This window comes from Mauremys mutica, chromosome 1 (genome assembly GCF_020497125.1).
Source record: "Mauremys mutica isolate MM-2020 ecotype Southern chromosome 1, ASM2049712v1, whole genome shotgun sequence".
Lineage (NCBI taxonomy): Eukaryota > Metazoa > Chordata > Testudines > Geoemydidae > Mauremys > Mauremys mutica.
Window position 1 is genome coordinate 251483382 of NC_059072.1, and position 27767 is coordinate 251511148.

The 27767-nt window shown below is 42.7% G+C and overlaps 1 long non-coding RNA gene across 1 annotated transcript; it reads left to right on the top strand.

Annotated features, from left to right (window-relative positions):
* Positions 1-10441: 10441 nt before the first annotated feature.
* Positions 10442-20202, top strand: LOC123375578. The gene is made up of 3 exons (XR_006581520.1): positions 10442-10541; positions 19147-19335; positions 20175-20202. It is a non-coding gene; the product is annotated as an uncharacterized LOC123375578 (long non-coding RNA).
* Positions 20203-27767: the final 7565 nt, after the last annotated feature.

Here is a 27767-nt window from a genome sequence, read left to right on the forward strand (position 1 = left end):
GCAGTCAACATTATATTGCACTAACTCAAAAATATATGGTCACTACTATAAGTGATTCATTGCTAATTATCAGGTTGCTTGAACAAGTGATAATTAACAATCTTTCTTGCTTTTTCTTATAACAAATTTCATAAAAATACATCCAGTATTTTATTATTTGAATTAAGTGTGTGATTAACAATAAGTTCCTTATAGGAGGGTTAAATGTGTTATTCTTACAAAAGGTTAAAAAAGATATCACTATTTTAAAGTGGTGTTATCTTATACAATATGCAAGATAACCTTAAATAAAGTATATTACTACAGATGCCTTTCCTTTCTAGCTCGGAGAGGCTGTCACCAATAGAGGATAAAAAACTTGTTTATTAAAAAAATTAAAGCAATAAATCGAGTTGAAAATTAAGCTCTGGGTGAAGTAATGGAAATTTATGCTTTCTAGAAGTAAATACAGTTTTGCAGTTGTGATAAAAGAAACAATTTCTTCACTCAGTGTCAAAATGAATATTGGACATAAACAGTCTGCTGGTGTGGAAATGTAACAGTGCAGAGTCCATTAACAGTATGGGGAGTCAAGAGGGCTGGATGGAATATGGGGGTTGGAAATCTGTAGAAAATTTTAACTTTTCATCAACAAAACAAAACTTTTTCAAACAAAAAATGCAATCTATTTTATTTGGGGGGTTGCTGTGAAACGTCTATGGAAAGTGGACATGTGGAAAAATTCACTTTGTTGAAAACTCAATTTTTTATTGAAAAACAGTTTTGACAGAAAATTTTTGGGCAGCCATAGGTGTCAGCCTTCAAGGTCAGAGTAACTAATAGGAAAGGCTAATCCATACACCCAACAGGTGGCACAGTGATGCTTGTCAGCCAAAGGGAGTCCTCTTTTGTTAGGAGGACTGCTATTGGTCAATCCCAATGCCTCTTTGGAACACTAGGATTGGTCAGCAGGTGGATCACACCCATAAAAGGTAGCACCAGACTGAAGTTGGCCTCTTACTGCTCAGCCCCCTGGCACAGCAAACTAAGAACAAATAAAATTGCAGCCACTTGACCATATCTTAGATGTCTGTGTCTGTTCTCATTGGTACTCATCCTTCCCAATGGGAGGCCTAACAACTAAATTGCTCTACAATGAAGAGTTACACTCCAGTAATTCTCCAATGATCCTTGTAAAATTAACAGATGACAGAAAAGTGTAAAACTGAAATTCATATTTCCTTATGTTTTGATTACTGGTGACAGTTTTTTATTAACTCTCATGAAACTATGAATTATAGCAGAGAACAGAAAATGTAAGAATAAGTTTTGCTGCTAAAGGAAGAAGCCATCAACTTTTGCATTCAGTGTCAACGTAACTTTCACAAGGTTGATCCTTAAATTTTTTTGCTCCTTTTGTGGAGTTTTAATTCTATCTGTATATTATCTATGTACATAAAATTCATTTTAGAAATGCTAATGTTTTTCCAAAAATCATATTTCAAAAATAACACTGCATCTCAGCTCGGAATGTGCACCTTATGAACTGCAGTACTAAATTTAAAAGAAAAAAGTCAAGCTCTAAGGACTATAGATCAAAACTAGACCTCCTTCAAATACGCACATGGCCCAATACACAGTAGAAATGCCAAGTTTCTACCGTGTGAGTGAGTGGAAGAGCTGATTCAGACCACTTAGGGGGCTCCAAAACCTGATGCATGCACAGTGGCATTCTCCATTGGACCATATAGAAAGGGAAGGAGAAGTTACTGGGGTTTGGCCAGTGGGTCTATGCACAGCTTAGATCTGCTAGTTCAAAGCCCCCCACTGTCTGACACAGTGAGCCATGCCTGTACTTGCAGCCATAATGCAGCTGGCCTGTGCCCTAGTTCCAGGATGAGTTTGAGGACTCTATCTGGTAACCATTTGTAAATGAACCATGCTAAGACTTGATACTTTGGCTCTGTATAGGGGAAGCCAGGATCTCACCCTTCAGGCTAAATCCTAACATCTTCCATGAACTTGGAAGGCCTGAACATATCAGAACTCCTGAAGATCTGCTGATTCATGGGGACAACCTGCAGTGAAGCTGTACTGGGGGCAGGGCTGAGCACAGGGGCGGCTCTAGTAATTTTGCCGCCCCAAGCACGGCGGCACGCCGCGGGGGGCGCTCTGGCGGTTGCCGGTCCCGCGGCTCCGGTGGACCTCCCACAGACGTGCCTGCGGAGGGTCCGCTGGTCCCGCGGTTCTGGTGGACCTCCCGCAGGCATGTTTCATAATAAAAATCAAAGTGTTTCATTCAAAAAATGTTGAAACATCCTGTTTCAACATTATTAAAACTTTTTGTAAAACTTTTTATCTCCTAAGTGAAATTTCACTGAAACCAGCACAAATGTGTTTCAGTTTCAACAGCACTGCATTCGCTGATGGAAAATGGTTCCATCAGCGTTTTCCCAACCAGTTCTAAATGCGGGATTCCACATCTGTTGCCCACTGAGTATCATTATTCCATGGCATCTCAGTGCAGTAGGGGTGCAGAGAGCCATTGAACCAAACTGTAAACCCAATATATAATGGAAACCACTTCAAGCCAGGGGGTGCGGCAGCACCCCCAGCACCTCTAGTTCCAGCACCTATGGCAGAGGGGGAAGGACAGTCTGGAGTGTGGGCATTGGTTCTACAACTCTGCCAATCCACAGAACAAACCTATATGCTTGCATAGAGAGGAGTTATAGAAACTGCAGAGGGACTGTACGGATGCTCTCCTTCAAGTGTGGGAAGATTCCAAGGTCCCTACAGAAAACTCTAGCATAATGCCTCTCTACGCAGCTTGATCTACACTACAAACTTAGGCAGGTATAACTACATCTCTTAGGGGTGTGGAAAATCTACACCCCTGAGCAACATAGTATACCAACCTACCCCCGGCGTAGACAGTGGTATGATGACAGGAGGGCTTCTCCCGTCAACATAGCTGCTGCCTCTCAGGGAGGTGGAGTACCTATGTTGATGGGAGAAGCTCTCCAGTGCACCTGCGCCACTGCAGCACTGTAAGTGTAGACAAACCCCAAGACTTCTTGCCTTAGTTCAGTGTATCTAACATTAGAGAACAAAGATGTGAATAAAAGTAAGGGCCATACCCGAACCTTGACTTTTGTGAAGAAAAACCCATTGACTTTCTGATGTTTCTTTCCTAGTTTTGCATTTTGTAGGCAGTAGTACTAAATCCTCTATACAATCAATAAGGCAAAATTATGGAATAAGTTCATTTTCAGACACTGAGGTCATTATTTCTAGGCGTACCATTGTTGGTAAAGTATTCTTATCATGATTGTATGCTTTATTTTCATACTCTTAAAATTACTGTGGAAAACATGCTTATTTGGTAGGTTTGTAGAACTTTCTGCATGAGATTTGTTCATAACATCCAGCTTATTACATAGACATGATGTCAAAAATGAATGCAAGTAATCTACGAACTATTATTATGTCTATAACTGTCCACATAGGATGATATGTGTATTATAAATAAATTAATCTTATGTGAACCTGAACTGAATGTAAACTTTAAGTGAATCAAGTACGGCAACAGTCAGATTTAGCCTTTTATTTTCCTATAGTACAATAATTTAGGATTGAAAATATAAATATCACAGAAATAAAATGGTCATTTATTTTGCCTTCTACCCGTTAAGCTCATTTGAACAAGTACTATGTGCAATTAGGCAGTAAGTTACTGTAAGTCTGCTATTTAACAGGGTAGTATTTGTGGCTATTGTTATAAAATGTATATTTTTGTCTGTGTCAGAAATATTATATTAAAACTCTATACCTAACAAGTCAACCAAGAACCATACTATAGATGTCTATGTTTTAACTGCATCAGTACTGTATTAAATAGTGCCCAGGTAATTCAGGAAAATATTGTCTAGTTTTGGCTCTGGTTTTGTTCATCTATTAAAAACAAATATAAATTTATTTTATTATCAAGCAGAGTAAATTGTGTTTGGTTTATATACAATATATAGTACCTCAGAAATAAATCGTCCTACAACTGGAACACTCATAAAGACCCAGGGAAGCTGCTGATCCTCACTTTATTTCACTTTACTTTGACAGGGCCAGATTAAGGCATATGCGCTACTAACTCAGGCCTAGGGCTCTGGTTCCTGCAGTCATGGGGTTACACCAGAATCTAATCTTTCATTTTTAAAGTAGCTTTCGATTCCTTGTGGTTGTGAAGGAAGGCTTGAAAACATGAACCCGATGAGTGTAACTAATGCCGTGTTATCTGCTTGATTCTGCAGACAGCCTGCAACCATAGCTCTGAAACATGTGACCTGCCCCATTCATTTTAAAGCAGTATTAATTCCCAGAGCCATTGCTCTGTGGGGGCCTGCCAGTACCACTTCATCAGAAGACTCTGTGTGTAGCAGGAAGAGGAGAGTGCAGTGGGCTTGGCCTTCTCATCCAAGCAGAACCTCACTCCACAACTGCTAGAAAACTATATAAATATAAATATAATTGGAGATATACCTGTCTCCTAGAACTGGAAAGGACCTTGAAAGGTCATTGAGTCCAGCCCCCTGCCTTCACTAGCAGGGCCAAGTACTGATTTTGCCCAGATCCCCAAGTGGCCCCCCCTAGGTGATCCTCCTGCTGCTGTCTCCCTGGCTCTAGAGGATGAGATGTCACTGCGACTGCCCCTGCTGTTGGTGGAGGGCAAAGCGGGTAACTCATGCCACTGTTCTGCCTCACTGAGAGAGGGGCGGGCCAGCCCTGTCACACCGTGTGGCAAGTGGAGCCACAGCTGTGGGGGGGGGGTGGAGCCACTGGGGTGCAGTGGGTCATGCTGTGTGCCTAGATTCCTGGATTACCTACATCCAGTCCTGGTAATCTGGAGTCTAAATCTGCTGTCCTTACGCAGTGAGAAATTTGCCTAAACAAGAACTGCAGGTTGGGCCCCATTTGTGGAAAGGTGAGCAAAAAGCCCGACCGTCTGAATGAAGTGGCAATCCAAAGTATTCTGTTGGGGTTCTTTTGTTTTTGTTTTTGTTTTTTAAAAGGAGGGTGGGGGGATTAAAACTGTTTCATCTTTTTTTCAGCTTTACAAAGGTAGGTAGCAATAGTATCTCCATTTTACACAGGAAGAAACTAAATGATAGAGAGTCGGATTTTCAATAGCATTTAGGCACCTCTTACTCCCTTGGAAAGCAATGGGAGTTAGGCACCTAAACTGCTTAGGCACTTCTAAAAATCCCACAAATTCCTATTAATTTCAAGGGGAATCAGGGACCTAACCTGCTTAGGCTCTTCTGAAAATCTCAGTAGGCACCTATCTGCATCTCTAGGCACCTTTGAAAATGTGGCCCAGAGTCACTGAGACTAAGATTAAGTCACTGATTTGTTCATCCAGCTTTTGGAAAATGTACAGGATGCACCTGGATCACAGGCTGAAACAACTGGCTAGGATTACAAGAATGTTGGTACCCTGTATGACAGGTTTCAGAGTAGCAGCCGTGTTAGTCTGTATCCGCAAAAAGAACAGGAGTACTTGTGGCACCTTAGAGACTAACAAATTTATTTCAGCATGAGCTTTCGTGAGCTACAGTTCACTTCTTCGGATGCATCTAATAAATTTGTTAGTCTCTAAGGTGCCACAAGTACTCCTGTTCTTTTTGCGGTACCCTGTATATATATTTCAATAAAACAAGCAATTAATTCAACCTACAGAGACAGAAATAGGAGAAAACGTAAACAAGAGACTGTGATGTGCTTTTTTTTTAAAGGAAGATCTTTTTGATGTGTTATATATATAGTAGGTAAAATGTGATATACATGCCAGTCAGACAGGCAGCAGCCATAGGAAAATTCCCAGACTCTCTATAGGAAAAACTTAGAAAATTATTTTTTACAGGCTAATTTGTAGTGATGTAAAAGTTTTTGGTGAATTTATTAGATTGTAGAGTGGGTCTTATTGCACTACTGGTGATCCTAACAACTACTAAAAACAGAATGCACATGACAAATATGGGAAGACATACCACATTCTCCGATAATTTGGCATACGCACAAACACAAATAAATATGAATACAAAAAAAATGCACAAATTTTGCTGAAACCTTACAATCCAAAAACCAGCATTCTCCCTCCACTTTATGTATTTATGAAATTACATGGTCCAATCTACTGTAATAGCTGAGGCCTCCCAAATACTTAAAATGGAAATGACCATAACAATATATCACTCTTTCTTGCTTCTCTGCCTGTAAAGACGTGGTTTGATTGGTTGTTTGGGAGATTTGGTGTGTGCATGAGAGTGAGTAAAGTGTGTGAGTGTGTGTGCACATGCACTTAAAGTCCAAAGGAAATGGTACTTTCTTGTTCTAACCTAGTGCATAGTGGAAAGGTTAGCACTGTCACATGCTGTAATATAGATTGGCAGACAGTATTTAAATATCCTTTCATTTTTTGAACGTAGTGTGTGCAAACACTTTGATAATGAATATAAAAACTGACAGTGGAGAGGCAAATGATTAAAAAAGAGGCATAACTTTTCATTTACATATTTTTTAATCATTGAACATTTTAAAAAGTTGCTTTCCATCTTTTGTATGCAGCGAGCTGACTTTTTAAATAAACTATGAATCAGCTGTTTCTTAGAAAATTTCAGATTTCACAATTTCAAATCCAATACTAATCAAAATATAGGGATGATAACCCTACAAATACTGACTAGTACTTCCATTAAGAAAAGGAGTAAATTCAGGAGCAGCACAAAGTTTTAATCATGTTAATGTCTTTCTGTATATTGAGGGCTTGATTCTAATTTACACAAATGTAGATTTACATCATCCTGGCTGTGAAAAGAGGCCTTAACGTGTGTATAAATGAAACTAACACCAACTGAGAATCAGTTCCTGATTTATTATTTTTATTACTCTTTCAAAGTATAAATCAAAATACAGTGCTGGTATCAATGACGTTGACGCATTAAAGTACATATACTTCTTTGGAAATGGATTGGCACTTTTCACCCAACTATTAATAAAGTTTCCTGTAAGTAAAAGGAATTTGATATTCCCAGACAATTTGCTAATGCAATGTAATCAATAAATGCAGCAGTGCTCAGAGCTTGGCACCATATTTTGTATTACTTAGCAGTTTGCATTCATCAATGGGGTAGGATGCTATTAGCATGGTGAGTCAAATTCAACTGAAATTCTAGATCAAGCTCAGGTCACTGAAAAGAGTGGGGCAACTCTGTTACCCCCTGGTATTCTGCTATCATGATCCCCATCAATGTGATCTGGGAACAATACAGGGCCTGCATTAGTATCTTTGGCTGATGATCTTGTTCTGATGCTGGATACTGGTCTAGTGTCCCAGTTGTATTAGATCTGTCAGCAGCCTTTGATAATAGTGACTACAAAGCGGCGTTGACTCTCCTGTGACACTGGGCAGGGGTGAATGTAGGGGTGTACATTAGTGTCCCATTCTTCCTTTTCTGGAAAATTGTATAGGATGGTGCTGAGTGGCTGTTCATTCACTCTAAGTATCTGCTTATGCATGGGTCCCTGGGTTTCCATCCCCTCCTGTTCAACTTATTTGCCTCTTGTTGAACTGGAGGGGATGACAGAATGGAAAGGTTATAAGGTGTTTTGTACAGGAACTCCTCACTTAAAGTTGTCCCGGTTAACATTGTTTCGTTGTTATGTTGCTGATCAATTAGGGAACATGCTCGTTTAAAGTTGTGCAATGCTTCCTTCTAATGTCATTTGGCAGCTGCCTGCTTTGTCCACTGCTTGCAGGAAGAGCAGCCCGTTGCAGTTAGCTGGTGGGGGCTTGGAACCCGGGTGGCCAGCAGCCCCCCCATCAGCTCCCCCTATCAGCTCCCCTAAGTTCCCTGGGCAGCAGCTGCCCAGCAGGCTATCAATTGCCAGGCAGTTCAGCTGTCCCTCCCCCCACTGCCATGTGCTGCTCCTGCCCTCTGCCTTGGAGCTGCTCCTGGGAGCCTCCTGCTTGCTGTGCGGGGAGGAAGGGGGGGCTAATGTCAGGGTGTCCCCCTCCCCCCTGCTCCTGCACCCTGCTTACCCCTTCTCCATATAGAGCACGGAGGGGACAGGGATGGAGCGAGACATAGAGAGCTTGGAGCCAGCAGCTGCTGTCTCAACTATCTGATCCACTTAAAAAGACAATGCATTTAAGAGTGGGTCAGCTTACTTAAAGGGACAGTGTGTATCTCTCTCTCTCTCTCTCTCTCTCTCTCCCACACACAAGGTGTGTGTCTGTCTCTGTCTGCTATGCTGTCTCCCCTCCCTTGTGTTCATGCTGCCTTGTGTGAGAAGCTACATTAACAACAATGTGTTAACCCTTGAGGGCTCAGCTGAGTGCTACTTCATCATTTAGCAGCAAGGCATTCCATGGGAAATATCCCTCCCTCTTTCACCCTCTAACTTCACCACCCGTCAAGCATCACAATCATCATAGCTGTGAACAGTATTAAATTGTTTGTTTAAAACACATACCGTGTGTATATCTATATAGTATATAGTTTTTTGTCTGGTGAAAAAAAATTCCCTGGAACCTAACCCCCAACCCCATTTACATTAATTCTTATGGGGAAATTGGATTCGCTTAACATCATTTCGCTTAAAGTTTCATTTTTCAGGAACATAACTACAATGTTAAGCAAGGAGTTACTGTACTGCACTGCTCTGAATATGCTGATAACACATAACTTTTTGCCTCCTTTTCAAAGATAGATGATATACAGCAGCTTCATTCTTTCTCAGTGCCTAGCCGAGAAAAAGACTTGGATTTGAACTGTTTGAATCTCAATCAGAATATAAGGGATGTGTTATCAGAGAGAAGCAACTCAAGTTGGAGACGGTTGTTATTGCTCCATCTATTGGTGGAGTGTGTACACCCTTGCCAAAGCAGTTCATAATCTCAGAAGAGTTATGTCCCCGGCTGCTTGTGGATTCTTAAAAGCCTTGTCTAATCTAGGAACAAAGCTGCTTAAAAAATATGTTACAGACTCACCACAGACGCAGTGCTATTGCCTGTGGGTTGGGTTTTATTTAATACTGAACAGATCCATAATGCACTCTTTTTATTATTTTTAGATTTTGCACCCAGTAAATCAACACCTTGAAAATCCCCTCAGCATTCTAATTCACCCTTTCCCAACAAGCAGATTCCCATTCCAGCATTGATTAACTGCTGCTGATGTCACTGTAGTTATTAAGGCCCCAAAGTTATGTTATTACCATTTAAGAAATGCCCAGGCATCAAGGCCTTTTAGAAAAGCTAGACCAGAGGGCTAAGAGGATAAAAACCCAAGGTCTAACAGCTAGATTTTTTTCAATAATCTGAGAAAACTCAGAGCTGCTGCAGCCTTTCGCAAGAGGGTACTGCTGGTGAAGCTAAACAGACCTCTTCTTTTTCCCTGTCTGTGAATGATTTAAAAATTAAATTAATATCATATTGATTTATTTTCATTTAAGTGATAACATGAAGAAGCGATGTTTACAATCCATGCTCATGCTTTCAAGTTAGTGAAATAGAAGCTGTGCTGAAAGAGGCAGCAAATAAAAAGAACTGAAACCAAATAGTGTGTTTATAAGGCCCCTTGGCCACAGAGTGGAATAATCAGAAAGGTAATAGTTTGTACATTATTAATCAAACAAAGTTTATTCATACATACCGAGATCCCACCATTATTGTTAAAACAAAAACAGAAGTGTTAAATTTATACAGCTCTTCTGGCCTGCTGGAGAAACAAGTTTAAAGAGCATCAGAGAATTTGGAGACATTTTGTATAAATGATGTGAAGTTTAGCAACTTTGGACATTTCAGCAACTACTGTAACAGTGTTGATGGAGAAACTGCAACTTGAGCAAGCAAAATTGCAAAAGTGGCCTTGGGATGCACCACAGAGGGGCCCATGGAAAGTGACTTGCAGTTGTAAGTTGCTGAAGAGAGTAAACCAATCCTTGTCCAAGGTATATCCTAAAATGATTGTACTAACAGCTATGGCCTAGCTTGTCATACATGGACCATTAGTGATGGCAAAACAGAAACAAAATGAGCACCAGTTACGTTCTATAGGAAATGATCTTTTATGCATTTGCTGATGTGATTTCACTGTCAAAAATGGGGCTAGGGTGTTTCAGCTTGCACTGCTCACTGGTTTACCACTCAGTCATGCTATTTCCTGCTACATTCACATTACTGTCCCATGACGTGACGGACAGAGAAAAGATCTTTACTGAGACTGAAGAAACTGTCAATAAACAGATCACTTTCCAATGCTGCCACTCCCTTAACCTTCATGAGTAATATATATGTATAAAGAAATCTGAAAACGGTGTCATAACAAATAGTATCTAGAAAATGCTCAACTTAGCTTAGAAGACTTGGCAATGTGACTGTCGAATACCTAGATTGCAATATTAGGACTATTTGAATGTTTTCATTACTCAGTTCAGAAATGCAAGCTAATGATTTGGTCTTCCTAATTGATAGATGCCAGATCAATCCTGATGACAAATAGCAGGTATGTAATTAACTAAGGTACAAACTGCAATGCAATATTCAAAATAAAAGTCACGTTGGTAATATATTGCCCTTAAGCATGCACTGAACCATAGTAACAGATTTTATCAGTACAAGGTATGTAATTTACCACAGCATTGTAAGTGCATGGTCTGGAACTGTTTTCATGCGTCTCAAGGTACTGCATCATGTTTTGGTCTTTGAGGTAACAAGAATTAAAAATCAACAAAGAGTCCTGTGGTATCTTATAAACTTACAGATGTATTGGAGAATAAGCTTTCATGGGTGAATACATTTGTCCAATACATCTGTCTATAAGGTGCCACAGGACTCTTTGTTGCTTTTTACAGATCCAGACTAACATGGCTACCCCTCTGATACAAGAATTAAAAAGAAATTTTAATTTAAAAAAATCCCATTGTTTTTTACAAAGCATGTAACAGATTCTTAGAGAATTGGAGCAGGGCAGGAAATAATGATAGGCAGCAATAATAACCTGTTTTAGAACTAAATGAAGGCCCTGCCAGAAGTTTTGTATTTAGGAACAACGGTATTACTGTATTGAGGCATATGAGTAGCCCATCTAGTCTATGCAGTATCCAGCAGTGGTCATACCAGGGTCTATGATTTGAGGCTTCCGAGGAAGGGGTTAGAATCCTTGTCATGGTCAATCATTTAAGGTGTCAAGAAACTGCTTCTCTAAACCTTGCTCCTATGTAACATAAGCAGGTAGTTGGTAATGAGAGTTTGCAGTTAGGAGCAAAAAAAGATGAGAGTCAGTCAGTGATGCAGCCTGGATTGCAATGGATGAGGTAGAGAGAACTGCAGCAGGAAAGGAAACCTGTTGGATCCGCCAGGTTCTGACGCTGAAGCTTGAAGTGACTGTCTCCATCTTTTCCACAAAAAGGCAACTCCGAGTCTCCAGTTCCAGCTTTCACAATACTGCCTGATGGTCAATGTGAAGAATCTCTCACTAATCCTCTTTGTCCAAAGTCTGCTGCAAATTTTCTTTGAGTGTCTTCCTGTGAATCCTCCTGTTCTCTTATTAAACTATCGAGTGGCTCAGGTTTGGATACAATGATATTTCTCTCACACCTGAACAAAGAGGGCTGATGAAGTAGGATGAGGGTCACAGACTTCTTCCAACCTCATTGCAGGAGTACTGCTTGCTGTAGCTAAAGACAGGAATTAATATTAAGACTCCAATCATATCTATATTTTTTATATTTCTCCACAGCAGTGAACAATGCATAGGACTATTGTTTCGAGTGTTCTTTGAATTTTTCTATAGCTTGCATATTTTGCTCCTTATGCATATCAAATATAGATAATTAATTATTATTATTTATTAGTAGTTTATTACTAAAATGCCCAAAGGACAAATGATTAGAGTCCCATTGTGTTAGGTGCTGTGCAAACTCCTGCTCCAAAGAGTGTTCAGTCTAACAACAGAAGGCATGAGTGATGGATGAAGCAGCAAGAGGAGAGGTAGCAGTGGTAGAACCATGCATTCACTACACTCGCATGCACACTTCTTTCAGGTTCTGAATCACTCACATCTTTGTTTTTAAAATCAAGTAATAAATCTCAGCTATCTTCACTTGACACTAAATTGCCCACAGCCCTGCACCTTGTGATGTAATTTCCACCTCTGTACTGTAAAATGGTTGTTCAGTGCTGCCATTCTGATTTCGTAGCATCTTCTATTAACAGTGAATACCAGTTTTGCACAGGTGTGAATGACTGTACAGTGTACAGGGCACTGGAGCGTCAAGTCCAGAGCACTGTAAGTCTAAGCTTTGTTGTCCAGTGAACAGGGCACTGAACTGGAAGGAGCTGGATGGGTGTCAGAAAACTGGATTCTATTTATGGCTCTACTACCGACCTGCTGTTCGACCTTGGCCAAATCACTTCACCCTTCCATGCCTCAATTCCCCTCTCACCTTGTTTGTCATGTCTAATTAGATTATAAGCTCTTCCAGGCAATGGCTGTCTCTTACTGTGTGGCTGTACAGTGCTTGGTACGAGGAGACTTAAACTTGCTTGGGGCATGTAGGTGCTACTGTAACATAAATAATAAATAATACCAGAAAGGTCAGTCATTACATCAAGGGACTTCTGCAATCACTGGCAGTTGCCAGTACAATGCCACAAATAACATTAATTCCAATTACTGCTGTTCTTTGTCTCTCTTGTGCTATGTGTAATCATAGAATACCAGGGTTGGAAAGGACCTCAGGAGGTCATCTAGTCCAACCCCCTGCTCAAAGCAGGACCAATCCCCAATGCCTGATGTTTTAAATTAGCTTTCTTTGAATGCAATGACATGTTAGTAATTAAACGTGCCTGGGAATTTCCTACAGCACAGATCTTTATTCAAATAACATGATTTGTGAAACTGCTATGCAAAGACAACCCCTCGTAGTCAGACATTGGATTTAGCAGGAGATTCACCATCAACTATAAGCATCAAAATTTCTTATAACTTCAGTGCTATGCCTGTATGTCTCACACTATCCCAATTTCAATAATTGAGGCTTTGAAGCCTGTAGGCTTAGCAGGTAATGCACTGACAATTCTTTATGCATTTTGCTATTGGTTTCTATAATTTACCTTTTTCATTAGCTGAGCTCCAGGGCCTTTACCATGTTCTTCTAATCTTGCAAATATTTGAGCTCCATTGCCTTTGCTTTGGGAATGAAGAAATATTCTTTTTAAAATACTATTAACCTTTCTTTCAGAAGCATGTTGCTAAAGAAACACAGGCATAACAGGCACCTCGCCCATTCAGCTGATGTCATTGCTGGTAAATAAGGGCTGCCTGTAGAGAGCAGAGGGATGGCAAGGGGTTGTGCACAAATCATTTGTTCTGTTGGAATTCACAAAGGTCCATGGCCAAAATGAGTTTTGGTTTGTGTCAGCTTTGAACAAACCTCAACACCAAGCAGAACTGAAACTCCAGTTTGGAATGGCTTTTTTGCCAGTTTGTATGGTCCCTTCTGTATCAAACCACTAAAAATAATCCTGTGTTAGAAATCCGCCCTTTCTCTGGATCACACAGTGCATCTTTTCCTCACTATGTTGGGCTTTTAGGCCCAGATCTAGGAAGGCACTTATGCATTTGTGTAACTCAAAGCAAATGAGTAGCCCCTTGGAAGTCAATGGAACTATTCACACGCTTCGTTACACACTGTTTAAGTGCCTTTCTGAATCAGGGCCTTAGACTGTGACCTTTTCAGAACAGGAATTGCCTTTATATTGGTCTCCCACACTGAGCCAACTTGTCATTTTGTTTACAAAGAACAAATACATACAATATTTTACACATGGCTCTCGTGATACCAGCCCACCAAGCTAAAATTTATTGCAAATTCATCAACTTAGTAAATCTTGGCTTGAGTTTTGGATATATATGGCAATAAAATCCCCAAGCAGTACAAACTGTTCTAACACAGGGGCAGAGCAATGGGAAATTAAACCAAAGGAACAAAATCTCTGCTTATACTTAGAGCTGTAGATGTAATACCTATATATATAGATGTATCTGTAGTTATTGAGTGTGCATGCGCACACACACACACAACATAGTATAACATTTTCATGTTTTTTTGCAAAAAAAATCATAGAAATTTTGAACATGAAAGATTTTGACCTATTTTAATAATTACATTTAAGGACTTTGATGAATTAATAAATACATAGTAAATGGATGAGAATGGTCTGTAAATGAAGGAGATGTCAATATTTGGTGGCAACAGAAGGCTGTCTGGAGTGGACTTTCCTGTGGGACACTATTGTTGATGCCCCGGCTCCCTTCCCTTAGGGGAAGCATTAGGAAGGAGAGGTCATTCTACTGGTGCTTCTTCCTGACCTAGTGCATAGCTAACACTCACTCTGACTAAACCAGATCGAGGAGTGAAGGATCAGGCTGGTGAAAGCTAGATCATCCCTTTGCATTTTGTTAATGCAAACAATGTGTCCCTGGTTCCTGGAAAAGGTTGAAGAACGCTTGTTTGTGTGTGTATCATGCTCCTTTCTTATTTTTATTCCCCTCTCTCTATTTCTCTTAATTTGGCTCCTTCTGGATGCAGTATAGTGAGCAACAGATTCCAGAATTGCTTAATTAGGGCAAGGACTAAATCAGACCCAGCGTAGCAACAATGTGTTCCTCAGTCTGTAAGCTAAAGGCCCAGTGGATTACAAGGTATCTTTGACTGCAATATCCCCAGACTTAATGCCCAGCCACCTTGTGCTCCCTAAAATTCTGACTGATCAGACCTTTGTGATTATGAGAGGTGGCAGTTCACAGACCGAACCTATTTTGCAAACCCCAGCAGGGGAGAGGAAGAAATAATACCAGTGTTTCGTCCAGTCCCATGACTGGTGAAGACATGCCAGTTGCTAAACTGGGGCCCAGTCTTGCAAGATGCTAAGCATTGTTGGGGTTCCCCCAAGACTCTTCCACTCAGTTCTCCAAGAATTCAGTTCGAACACCGTCTTGTCACTCAGGTTCCTTTATTTGGCAAACAACAAAGCTACACTGAGTCGATCAGCCTCAAGCGCAGGGCGTACTACACATCCAAAGTTACATGGCAAACCTCTTCCTTTATATACAGTTACACATCATAATGAATTTACTATACATTGCATTACACGCTTTGGGATTGGCTTGGTTACTTTGTAGGAACCAAGCCCTATACAGCATGTTCTGTCCATGCACTGTTCACGCCTGATTCACTCCTTATCTCCTTTTACATTCCTTACATTACATTCCTCCTTATTTTATCCATTGTTATCTTGTCCACTGTAAGTGGTTCCGTGAGTGTTCCCCCTTATTTTAGCACAGACATTCTGTGTCCAGCCTGCTGATCCATTTACCTCCTTAATCCTGTCTCCCAAGAAATGAGGCCTCACCCTTGTCCAATTAATCATATCAAGCCAGTCCTACCAGTATAACTTTAGGCATGACAATTTCAGTCTTGAACTCTAGCACATATTATGTGGCTCGGGCAGATACATTATTAGTATTATGCTGAACTGTGAGAATGATCAGCCTTATAGAGCTCCTGTATCAAAAAGCCTTCTACAATACTGAAAAGATATTAAAATGCAGGCAGGAATATATTTCATATGCTGCTTAATGTGATACAGAAGTGATGTTGTATTTGGCCATACATAAGGATATTATTACAATACTTGACATCGTTCTTGCCCATTTTCCTTCATTTTCTTATGTACTTTTAAACATCGATCTACATTTTTGACTTATTTTAACAAAAAATTGGGGTTCCTTCCAATATAAATTAAAACAGTCTCCCTCATCCCACAAGACAATGAGTGCACCTTATACTTAAAGACTGTTACCCCCTTTCATAGGTGCCAAAGGGACCTTCATAGTAACTCAAGAGATACAAATACCAATATAGTATTTTACACAGTCAAAATGTCTAATCCCGTTGCTGCAATCCACAGTGATGTGAATGGCACACAGATCATATTCTTTGAGCATGAGCATGTTGCTGGCTGGTTGTTACTCTCCAAATGTCCATCAGTAGATGAAATATTTTGAAAGTCAATCATTTCCAGTAGCCATCAAGTGAAACGGAAAGGTAGAGGGAAATACAAGTCATCTCCATCAATTCTGATCTTGTTGCAGTCAAAATCTCAAATGCAAGGTCAATGCTGAGAGGAAAATGAGACATATCATAGACTGAAGGTCTCATTTTCAATAAATAAAATTCCCAGCTGTATATTGGGTCCTTCTCAGTGTACCTTGAATGGCAGAACATTTTAAATTGCTACCACCAACACTTCAGGAGATTTTACTTTGGCTATCAGTTTTCTTTCCCCAGTGTCTTACCAGCATTAATGTAAGCCAGTTGTGTCAGTTGTTCATGTTTTGTATAAATCTAACATATAAACCAAGCTTTTTCCTACAAAGTAGTCACAAAATAATCCATTACACCTTCTAAAACAAATCATAGTCATTTACCATGTGCTGTTGCCCAGCAAACTGGAGCTGGAATTTTCAGAAGTGGTCGTTGATTTTGGGTGCTCCGATTTTTGTGTACCTGGCCTAAGGCAACTAGGCCCTAATTCTCAGCGGTGCAGAATGCTCCCAACTCCTACCAACTCCAAAGAGAGCTGTGGATGCTCAGCCCCTCTAAAATAGTAAAGACAAAAATAACTAGCTATTTCGGTTATCAGTTTTATAAAGTCCTTGCCTCTCCCTCACTGATGTCAGGCTTGTGTTTTACCCCCAAAATACCTGTAAGTGTTTACTAGCTTTTTCAAGTGCATCTGTTTGTTAACCAAAATGCAGCCCTTAGAACATTGGCATTTTTGAGGATTTGCACCAACTGAATGTGCATGAGGATTTGATTAGGCAGACAGATCAGATCTAACAACCAGAGCTGCCTGGTAGTTTTTCATTATAATGATTTGCTGACGGAAAATGCCCATTTCAAAATCAAAATCTTCCACAGAAAAATTTCAATTTTGCCAAAGTAGTTTGACTTTCCATTGGGAAAATCAAAATGACTGCTCCTCAGCTATCCACCAGGAAGGCTCTTGTCAATTTCACTTTCTGCCTGACAATTGACAAAAGCTTTTCAAGAGGGCTTCCAAGGCTGTGAGCCCTTCCTCTGCCTTCCACGCACTCAGGCTCCCACCTTCCCCCAGTTCCAGGGCCAGATAGGCAGAGAGACAAGACAGAAATTATGGATTGCACGTGGGAAACTGTGAGCAGAATTTGGTCTTTACATTTCTAGAAAACAGTTCACTGCAGCCTCATTAATGTCAATGGGACAACTCACAGGCTATGTCTACACTGCACTGCACACTATTGGTGTCAGCAAATAGGGTAGGGATAGCTACACGCTGCAGTGAAAAGCAGGCTGCATTCACACTGCAATGTATCGCTACACGTGTCAGTGAATGGCTCTGATAGGGAGAGGCAGCAGGGAAAGGCACAGCAGTAGGGAGCTCCCCCCTGCCAGAGCCTTTCCTTGCTGATGGAGTTTTTCACTGTGGCAGGGAAATCTTAGCCAGAATCTTTCCCTGCTGCTGGAGTCCTTCCCTGCTACTGAAGCTTTTCCCTGCAGCAGGGAGACTTCAGCAGTGGGGAGGCAGTGGGACACTATACTGCTAAAAGTAGCACTGGAAAGGGGGGAGGCACCACTTGGACAAGTAGAATACATACTCACAGGGTTCAGGCATGTCTTAATTCTAATCATATTCAACTCTAAACAGTGCCTCACTGTTTATGCTATTTATGCCTGTGCTAGGAGTCCATGCAGTATATGTACTCTACACACCGTCAAAAGGAGTGTGCAGTGTAGACGTACCCATAGTGCATAAAGTTAAGCACATGTGGAAGTATTTGCAGAATTAGTTATATGAGAAAATATGGATACTTAACAATATTATGCTTTAAAGTGTGTGGCCAAACAAAGAGAAACAAGTTCCCTCCCAGACAGGATAGAAGGCAGCTATTTACTTGTCTCCTATACAAATTAGGCACAGTAGAATCAAAACAACGGAAGGGGGACGGAAGGCCCACAGGAAGGGAAGAACAGCATGAGGTCATACTGACTCTTGAAACAAGGTATTCGAACTTGGGAAGATATAAGCAAAGATAGGAAATGGGTCCTTCAGCCAAGGGGAGAGGGTGTTCAAGTCTCTGGAAACTGACTATCGGTGAGAAGCGATCTTGAACAAAGCCTGTATCTTGCAAGATTAAGTTTTAGACGTTTAGATGTGTGTGTTTTCACTTTTGTTTGCTTGTAACCCTTTCTAACTTTATTCCTGTTACTTGGCATCACTTATGCTATGTTCTGTTGTTAATGAATTGTTTCATTTTTACTGTAAACCAACTCAGTGTCATGTTTAATGGAAAGGTGCATTTACCCGAGGTAAGCTAATAAGCTGTGAATGTGCTTTTGTGTCTTTAGAGGAACAAACAAACCTTATTATTTCTCTGAACTGCCCAGGAGAGGGCTGAACATTGCAAGGCACGCGGGCTGGTAAAGTTCAGGAGTGGCAGTGTGTTGGAGTCACCTTGCTGGTTATAACCAAGGCTGGTGGAAGCCAGAGTGGGGCTGAAGACAGGTTGCTGGGGTGTGCTTGCATGCTGGTAGGCTGTCTGTGAGCCCCACAGGCCCTCAGCTACAGCAGCAAGGCATTGTGAGGCACCCAGGGTTGCAGGGCAGGTGGTGACAGAACCTCTCATTGATCTGGACTGAACCCTCAAACTCTGAAACAGTCATAATAAATATTTAGGTCACAACCCTGCAAGCTGCTGCATCCAGACAAACTCATACCATGCTGGGGCTCTGTGCTGAGGTAGGATCTGCCTATAGAGAACAGCTTGGAGAATTGGATTCTCAATCAAAATTTTGAAATACTTCCTCTATCAGAATGTTTTAATACAATCTGCCCTAACTGTGAATTTTCTAGTAAACGTCTTAGATTGTAAATGCATCAGGCTATGGCCCATGTCTTGATATGTTTGTACAGCACCTAGTACAGTTAGGTTCCAATCTTAGTTGGGGCTGCTGGGCACTACTGTAATCTGAATAGTAAATACTAATGTTCTGTGCTGGAAGGAGAAGAGGATATGGACTAGACAGAGCCAGAGGGGAAATTTCAACCAGATGCACCCAAGGGGAAGGAATTGGACTAAGCCTATCCAGAGAAGAGACAGAGCAGACCTAACAAACAGGACTAGAGGAGAGATGCAGTGCTGAAATTCACACCTGCCAGACAGCCGCTATTGGAGACGGAGAGGAGAACAGGTTAGACGCTTTAAACTTCATTTGATGCTGAGGTTTGACATTTGAAGATCTCTCAGTTGAAAGGAATTTACCTTCATGCGGTGAACAGAATTTACCAAGTTACCAGGAATATTCCACAGTGGAGCTATCATGCTCTGCGCCTGGGAATTACAAATACGTTTGTGATCGACAAAAGCAGGCACACTTTTCCCCACAACCCCATTACCTGTCCTGACCCTTCCCAGTGCAGTGTTGCCCACTTATGGGAACATTTATCCCAGGATACCTCCCTGGGGGCTAGCCCTTTAAATTTGCCAGAAACACACAGCTGCAGCCCTGAAATGGCCATTTTACCGCTTGCAGCTGTTACTGCTTCCTGCCTCTTCCTCTTCCAAGAGGTAAGTAGTCTAACTCCTGTTAAGTTTCCCCTTAATGAAGCAGCAAAGAATCCTGTGGCACCTTATAGACTAACAGACATCTGTTAGTCTATAAGGTGCCACAGGATTCTTTGCTGCTTCTACAGAACCAGACTAACACGGCTACCCCTCTGATACTTTCCCCTTAATGTTTCTGAGGAGAAGGTGTGTTTTCACAGCCTGGTTTACTACAGGTCACTGTACTGGTAGTTATACAGTGTCTGTATATTCTGGAATGGCTACAAGGCTGAAGCATATTATGCTGCGTAAGCCACTGCAGTGCTTCAGTTGTGGTGAAGTGATTCCTATGAATGTTAAAGTGTGTCAGTTTTAAAGCACTTTGGGATTCCTCTACAAATAAAACACTATTATTAAACATAGCACTCCTCCTATCTTCCTGTTATGTGAAATGCTTTTGGCTAGGTTTTTGCCTCGTTTTTTTAGGAAACTATATGTTTGGTGGAAATCTCACACGGTACAAGAGATGCCTCCCCTCCAGAAGTCTGACAGTTTGGAAATCCAAATGCAATGGAGTGCTACAGGTGTAATATGTACAGGTGTAGTATGTACACAGAGGATTGGTTTGCTGAGTACAATGTACTAAAACTAAAACAGGGAACAATTCTAAAATCAATTCTAGCAAAACCTGGCACTGGTGCTGAAAGTCACTTTGCTTCTCCCTTTCAGATAGCTTCTTGCCCGGCAAACTGGAGCTGGAATTTTCAGAAGTGGTCACTGATTTTGGGTGCTCCAATTTTTGGGTACCTGGCCTAAGGCAACGAGGCCCTAATTCTCAGAGGTGTGGAATGCTCCCAACTCCCACCAACTCCAAAGAGAGCTGTGGATGCGAAGCGCCTCTGAAAACCAGCCCATGTATATTCCTACTTATCTCAGCTGGGCCCGGGAAACCAGCACGGACTGGTGGGACCACATAGTGCTGCAGGTCTGGGATGAATCACAGTGCGAAACTTCAGGATGCGTAAGGGCACTTGACCAGGCCTCAGTGCACTCTGAAAGCTTATACTTGGAGAGCTGAAATAAGTGCAATGTATTTTCAAAAGCAAATCAAATGTTATGCAATGAAAAGCATTTATATTATAAAAGAATAAATGTAATTATTTCTGTATGATTTCCAATAGTGATTCATTAACCAGGGTCCAACTGTCTACAGAAAGCTATGAATATTAGTATATATCCAAGGTATTGATGGTATGCTTATAGCTGAAAGAGGACATTACTACAATTCTTGCAGTTACAAATTGTAAATAAAGAATGACGAAGAGACAAATGTCTCCCTGGGGTGCTTTTAAGAAGCAAAACCTTAATAAGCTCATCACTTATAAAAGCTGAATGCTTGCCCAGGGACAGACAAGTAAATGGGAAAGGCATCATGTGGTTATGTTTCTCTTCAAGTATAACCTTCTAAGACTCTGGCTAAGCTCATTTTGTGATTGCTACCACACAATGGAATGTGCACTAAAGCAAGACTGAGTAAGACAAAGATTACATTAGCCCAAAGTGACATCTTAGTCTGTAGTTACTTTTGAAATGGACAACAAGGCAACCTATTCCGAAGGAGATTTTGGGGGTACTTTCCCTCTTATCCTACTAGTCTCTAGCAATAACAACATCTGCCAGAAAATCCTATTGTGTTTCTGCCAGCGGTTAAACTTTCCAAGGCAATCACTGCTTACTTATTTACCTACTAATATCTGTAGATACAGTTGGTCAAAGGAACAATGTTTCTAAAAATATTCATTTCCTGCCTCTCTCCCAAATTTTGTATATACACAGGGTTATTCTTCTGGGTTCTGTTGAATTAAACTTGATACTCATTGTGGAAAGAGAGACTCTCAAAGGGGAGAAATAGGTTTGTTTTACATTATTTTCCCAGGTGAAGTCATTACTATGATGGATGAATTGTGAAGGATACTGGCACTAAGCAATGGTGCCGGTCCCAGTGGAAAGGAATCCTTTGTGGCTAACTGCAAAAAGGAATGTTTTGAAAGTCTGCCCAGGCTGCCTATGTTTTCCAATTTAGTTTTTGAAATGAATGCTTCAGAAAATAGACAATTCCATTCAATTAGCCCTGGCACGCTTTTAGCTTCTTGCAATCAGAACATGAGATTGAGGTAAATAACTGAAAGAGAGACTGATCATTGGGGTAATCAATTAGATCTTGTAGTACCATCCATTAATAGGTCAAGATATATGGACAAATAATATATAGCCCCAGGCAGGTGCACAAGACCCTCTCCACCTTGTGCCCTCTAGAAAAGCCAGATTTAATCCCAGTCCCTGTACTTAAGGATGGCTTGTAACTAGCACTAATTGAAGTACTAGCTTCCCCAAAGGGGTCCAAGGCCATGACTTGGTTGGGAGGAAAAGGTAGCATACACTGTGAAAAGGTGTAGCCAGGGGACATCCTGGCTCATGCTCTCCCAGAGCTCCCATTTTACAGATCAGGAAAAGGAAGTAGAGTGAGTGGCTAAAGAGAAGCACCTAAAGTCACCAGAATTAGTCACCATGAACAGAATGCAATTTTCTCAATGTATTCTATATTGTTTTCCACAAACATTTCTCTTCTGTTTTGCTATTCAAAACCTGAATCCAAGCTATGTATGGATGGGTCACATACTGTAGTCACATGGTAGTGTTTCTGCTCCCTGACCGGGCAAGCGTATTTCTTATTATCAGATCTCTGGTTTGAATGTTTGCAAACCAAGAATTAAAAAATCACTACTTATGAGCATCTGTGCCAGTAAAACTTGACTGCTTTAGTATTTATGGAAAGCCAGCGTGACAGGGCAATTTCCTGTAACATTCTTGAACGATCTCATTATATTATGTTTATGCTTAATGAGGGCCAAGATTGCATGTAACCTCTTGGGGGAGGGGGGAGGGAGAGATGACAGATATGAGAACTGTGAGTTCAAAAGACTATACCAAAAATGTGCCAGACAAGTATGGACAACAAATGTTAAGTGGATTACTTGGGGATTCCCTAGGGAGAGGTTACTGCAAATTATCCAACTCCGGTTATGCAAAAACCCAGCCTTTTGAAGCTACTTCCCCGCCCCGCCCCACCCGCCGAGGAGAGGGTCTTTGTCTGATGATAAAGTGTTACCAAAAGCCAAGGTCAAAGGCCCCAGCTATATAAGGAAAGGGCTGCCCTGCCCTGCCCAGCTATTATTCCGATTCTGAATCGGAGACAGTTATGAACTTGTAACACTGGGAAAACCCAGTTTGGGGTTTTGAAATACTAACACCTTCCAGAGGCCAAGGTGAGCTCTGGAAAGCTTTTTAACATGCGAGTAGGTTCTCTTATTGGTTTTATATGTTTTCTCTGCAGTGCTTTCACCTTAAGAATACATGTGCTTGCTTAGAAAGAGGTGTGTGGTAACCTGTAACTGCAGGCAATATGCTGGTCATAGCCTTTGGAAAGAAACCATAGAGCAGGCATAGAACTTTTAGGCAGAACTGGCTTGCTGGAGCCAGTGTAGGACAGGGAACTGTGCATCCTAAAAATCACCAGCCAGGAGGGAGTGAGGCACAGAGCTCCCCCCAGGAAAGGTGACAGGTGGGAGCTGGAAACCTTTCAGTGGGTGCCCTTGGTGAATCACAGAGGGGGAAAACAGGTGCAGGTGCCCTGAAACTGTGACAGCTAGCGCAAAAATGTCTGAACACAACCAAAGTCCATTCCTGCTGTTCCCCAAACGCTGTGCAGTACCTGCCCAAATTTGCTGCTAAATAAGGTCCTGACAACGCTTACAGCTGTACAGTGCTTTGAGTTAAACCAGCCTTCGTAGAGCACAGTAGGGAAACTGCTGCAGTCTGTCCACACTGACAGCTGCAAGCGCACTGTCGTGGCCACATTTGCGGCACTTGCAGCAGCATTGGGAGCGGTGCATTATGGGCAGCTATCCCACAGAGCACCTCTTCCCATTCTGGCAGTGTGTGTTGTGGGAAGGGGGCGCCAACTTTCAGCGCCATCTTTCAACAGTTTCTGTGCAGCGCGATCTGTGTTCCGTTTCAGTCTGCAGGAAATGGAGCCCGAACTGCTGAGGAGTATGCTGACGAGTCTCACCAGCACATCACATTTGGCAGTTGAGCTATTTCTTAAGATCCAAAGTGACAGTAAAGAGTCTGATGATGATAGCGAGTCGTGTAACACGTATGACATGAATTTGCTTGTGGCATTCATGGACATGCCCAGCACCATGGAACACCACTTTTGGGCTCGAGAAACAAGCCCTGAGTGGTGGGATCACATCATCATGGAAGTCTGAGATGACGAGCAGTGGCTGCAGAACTTTCAGATGAGAAAAGCCACTTTCATGGGACTGTGTGAGGAGCTCGCCCCCACCCTGCGGTGCAAGGACACAAGACTGAGAGCTGCCCTGATGGTGGAGAAGCGGGTGGCTATTGCAATCTGGAAGCTAGTAACTCCAGACAGCTACCAATCGGTCGCGAACCAGTTTGGAGTAGGAAAGTCGACCGTTGGAATCGTGTTGATGCAAGTTTGCAAGGCCATTAATCGCATACTGCTCAGAAGAAATGTGACTCTGGGTAACATGCAGGACATTGTGGATGGCTTTGCACAAATGGGTTTCCCTAACTGTGGAGGGGCGATAGATGAGACGTATATTCCTATTCTGGCACCACCCCACCTAGCATCCGAGTACGTTAATCAGAAGGGGTATTTCTCTATGGTTCTCCAGGCGCTTGTGGATCACCATGGTCGTTTCATTGACATTAATGCAGGCTGGCCCAGAAAGGTGTATGACGCACGCATCTTTCAGAACACTGGCCTCTTCAGGAAGCTGCAGGCCAGGACTTTTTTCCCAGAGCGGAAGAGCACAGTAGCGGAAGTCGAAATGCCCATTGTGATCCTTGGAGACCCCGCTTACCCATTAATGCCATGGCTTATGAAACCATACACAGGAAACCTTGACAGGAGCAAGGACCGGTTCAACTACAGGCTAAGCCAGTGCTGAATGACTGTGGAGTGTGCTTTTGGCTGTTTAAAGGGCTGCTGGCGATCTCTGTATGGCAAGCTGGACTTGGCCGAACACAGCATCCTCGCGGTTATATCCGCGTGCTGTACCCTCCATAATATTTGTGGAGGGAAGGGTGAAAGCTTCACTCAGTCATAGACCTCCAAGGTTCAACACCTGGGGGCTGAATTTGCACAGCCAAAGAGCAGGGCTATTAGAGGGGCCCAGCGCAGGGCTGCAAGGATTAGGGATGCCTTGAGGGAGCAATTTGAGGCTGAAAACCAGGAGTAATGTCTGGTGCCCTGCACAGGAGTGAAGTGCAGTGGTTCCACTGTTAGTAGGAATCTGTGTTTGCTAAACTGACTTGCAGGGCCTGTTTCTTTCCTGGGCTAAGGTATCTTTTACTTTATGCAATAATAAAGAATGTTTTCAAAGCCAAAAAATCCATTTATTGAAAAGAAACACAACTGCTTGGGAATCAGAAAGGACAAGGGGGTGGGGTGGGGAATGGTACAATCACAGATTTGCGTATGTCCTGTCTGGAGTGCTGTGCAATGAGTGCTGCACTTCAGGATGGCTATAATGCATGGTGATGGGGGCTGAGTGCAGTGGGTAAGGGTCATAGTTTTCAGGGCTGGGTGGTGAAGATACAGATGTTGGAGGCAGCTGGTGGCAGTAAGAACCCGGATGTTGGAGAAAGTGGGTTGGAGGTGACATGGGGGCACAAGGGAAAGTTTTGGGACAAGGGCTGCGGGGGGGGGTCCATAGTGCTCCACCTGCATGGCTACATGGTGCTCCATAATGCTTATCATCCGATCTGTGCTTTGCTGCCACCCGTGCCCTGCGTGCCCTGCGTTTTCCTGGCGGATCTTGCTTTCGCTCTCCTTCCACTCCTGCGCTTTTTGATTCTCTTTAAGAGATTGCTGCATCACTTCTTGCAGCATGTCTTCTTTGCTTTTTCGCAGCCTCTTCCTGAGTATTTGCAGCCTCTCAGCTGGTGATAACATGGATGGCTAAGATCTCAAGGTTGCATCCGTAAAGGCAAAATGCAACACTTAACAGAGGCAGCATTGTTTATACCAGACAGAGTAATGATTTCCCCGCACTTAAGGAGGGCACACACACTTAAGGAGTCTACACAATAGCATAATTTTCCCAGCCCAAAGAGAGCGCACATAACCCATGGGAGCCCCAAAATGGTGAGTAACGGGGACTGATTGTTTCAGGGCTGTTCTGTCCTCTGGGTTTCTGTGCCTTGGGGAGAGCCAACAGCTGCAGGGGGCACCTACACTGAACACTGGCCCAATATTTTCCAAAGGAGTTCGTCTTGGAAGATATCTCGCTGCTGAGGGTGACCTGGGAAGCACGGGAGGGTCTTCTACTGCAATGCGGATTTCGCCCTGGCCTATATGCAGCTTGCCTGTGTGCAGCAATGGTCCCCCTCCCCTCATGGCACAGTGGTGTGGACACGTTAGCCTGACTGGGACAAGGACCATGGTGGCTCTTCCAAGAAACCTGCGCAAGCGCATTGCCCACATTCTGGATGAGACTTTCGAAGAGATTACCAAGGCCAATTACCGCAATGTGATAGACCACATCAATGCACTATTCTGCATCCAGGCATGCATGCAGCACTAACCTCCTCTCCCGATGAGCCCGCACCAAAAAAATTCCTTCTAAAAAAAAAAGCTGCTTACCGGGAACCTGCTCTTCTGTTTGTCCTCCACCAAGTACAGGCCGCTGTGACTGGCTACCTTCCTCCTGGCTTGAGAAGAGGTCCTGGCTGCATGCCTCCAGGGATTCTGGGGTGTCTCCCCCCGCCCCAGCACCCTCACTCCCACTTTCTTCCTCCTCCTCCTCCTCCACTCTGAAGTGTCCATGGTGGTGCTCGGAGTGGAGGTGGGGTCACCCCCAAGTATCGCATCCAGCTCTTTGTAGAATCAGCAGGTCGCAGGGGGAGCACCCGAGTGGCCATTTGCCTCACGGGCTTTGCAGTAGGCACTCCGCAGCTCCTTCACTTTAATCCTGCACTGCAATGCGTCCAGTCATGGCCCCTTTCCATCATGTCCCTTGATGTCTGCCCGAAGGTATCGTAATTCCTACAGCCGGAGCACAGCTGGGACTGGACAGCTTCCTCCCCCAAATACTGATGAGGTCCAGCACCTCGCCATTGCTCCATACTGGGGATCGCTTGGCGTGTGGAGACATGGTCACCTGGAAAGATTTGCTGATAGCACTCCACATCTGGCTGAGCAAACAGGAAGGGGATTTTTAAAATTCCCAGGGAATATAAAGGGTGGGTCTGATGGTTGGTCACCTGAGGCCAGGGCAGTAGAGTTCGAATTGATGATCGGAGTGGCTAGAACAGGCTAGATACTGCCAAATACTTCTGGAGGCCAATCAGAGCACATTGGGCAGCCACACTGGCACTGCAGTGCAGCAGCGGCGGCGCAATAAACTTTATTCCTCTCGGGGAGGTGGAGTACCAGCAGCGCTGTAGCCGCAGAGACACAGCGCTGTACGTGCCTTGCCAGTGTGGACGGGGAGTGGGGAACTTTATTGCGCTGTAACTCATAAGTGTAGCTAAGGCATAAGACTTAAAAGGGAAGACATTTGAATGAGAAAACATCACCCTGTTGGCACTCTCAGCAGAAAGGCCAAGATACATGGACTAGAGGATAAACCAGGCCCTTATGAATGGTCCCTGTAGTTCATAATGGCAGCAAGCTGCTGGAACAATGTGAGGAAGATTCCACTGTCTAGGCCCAGATTTTTCTGGTTCCCAGGATGAGCAGAGGGCTGACATATCCAGTATTGTTAATCTGGCACCTTTCATGAGCAATAAATGTAACTTAATTTCTTTGAGGCAGGGATTGTCTTCATTTGTTTGTACAGCGTATGGGCTCTAATCCTAACTGGGGCCTGTGGGAGCTATTGTAATACAAATATCCATAATTGTATGTGATGGAGAGTACATAGCAGTTCCATGAACTCCCCTGCCCAGAGCTCTGACACCAAGGAAATTAAATGAGCCACAAAA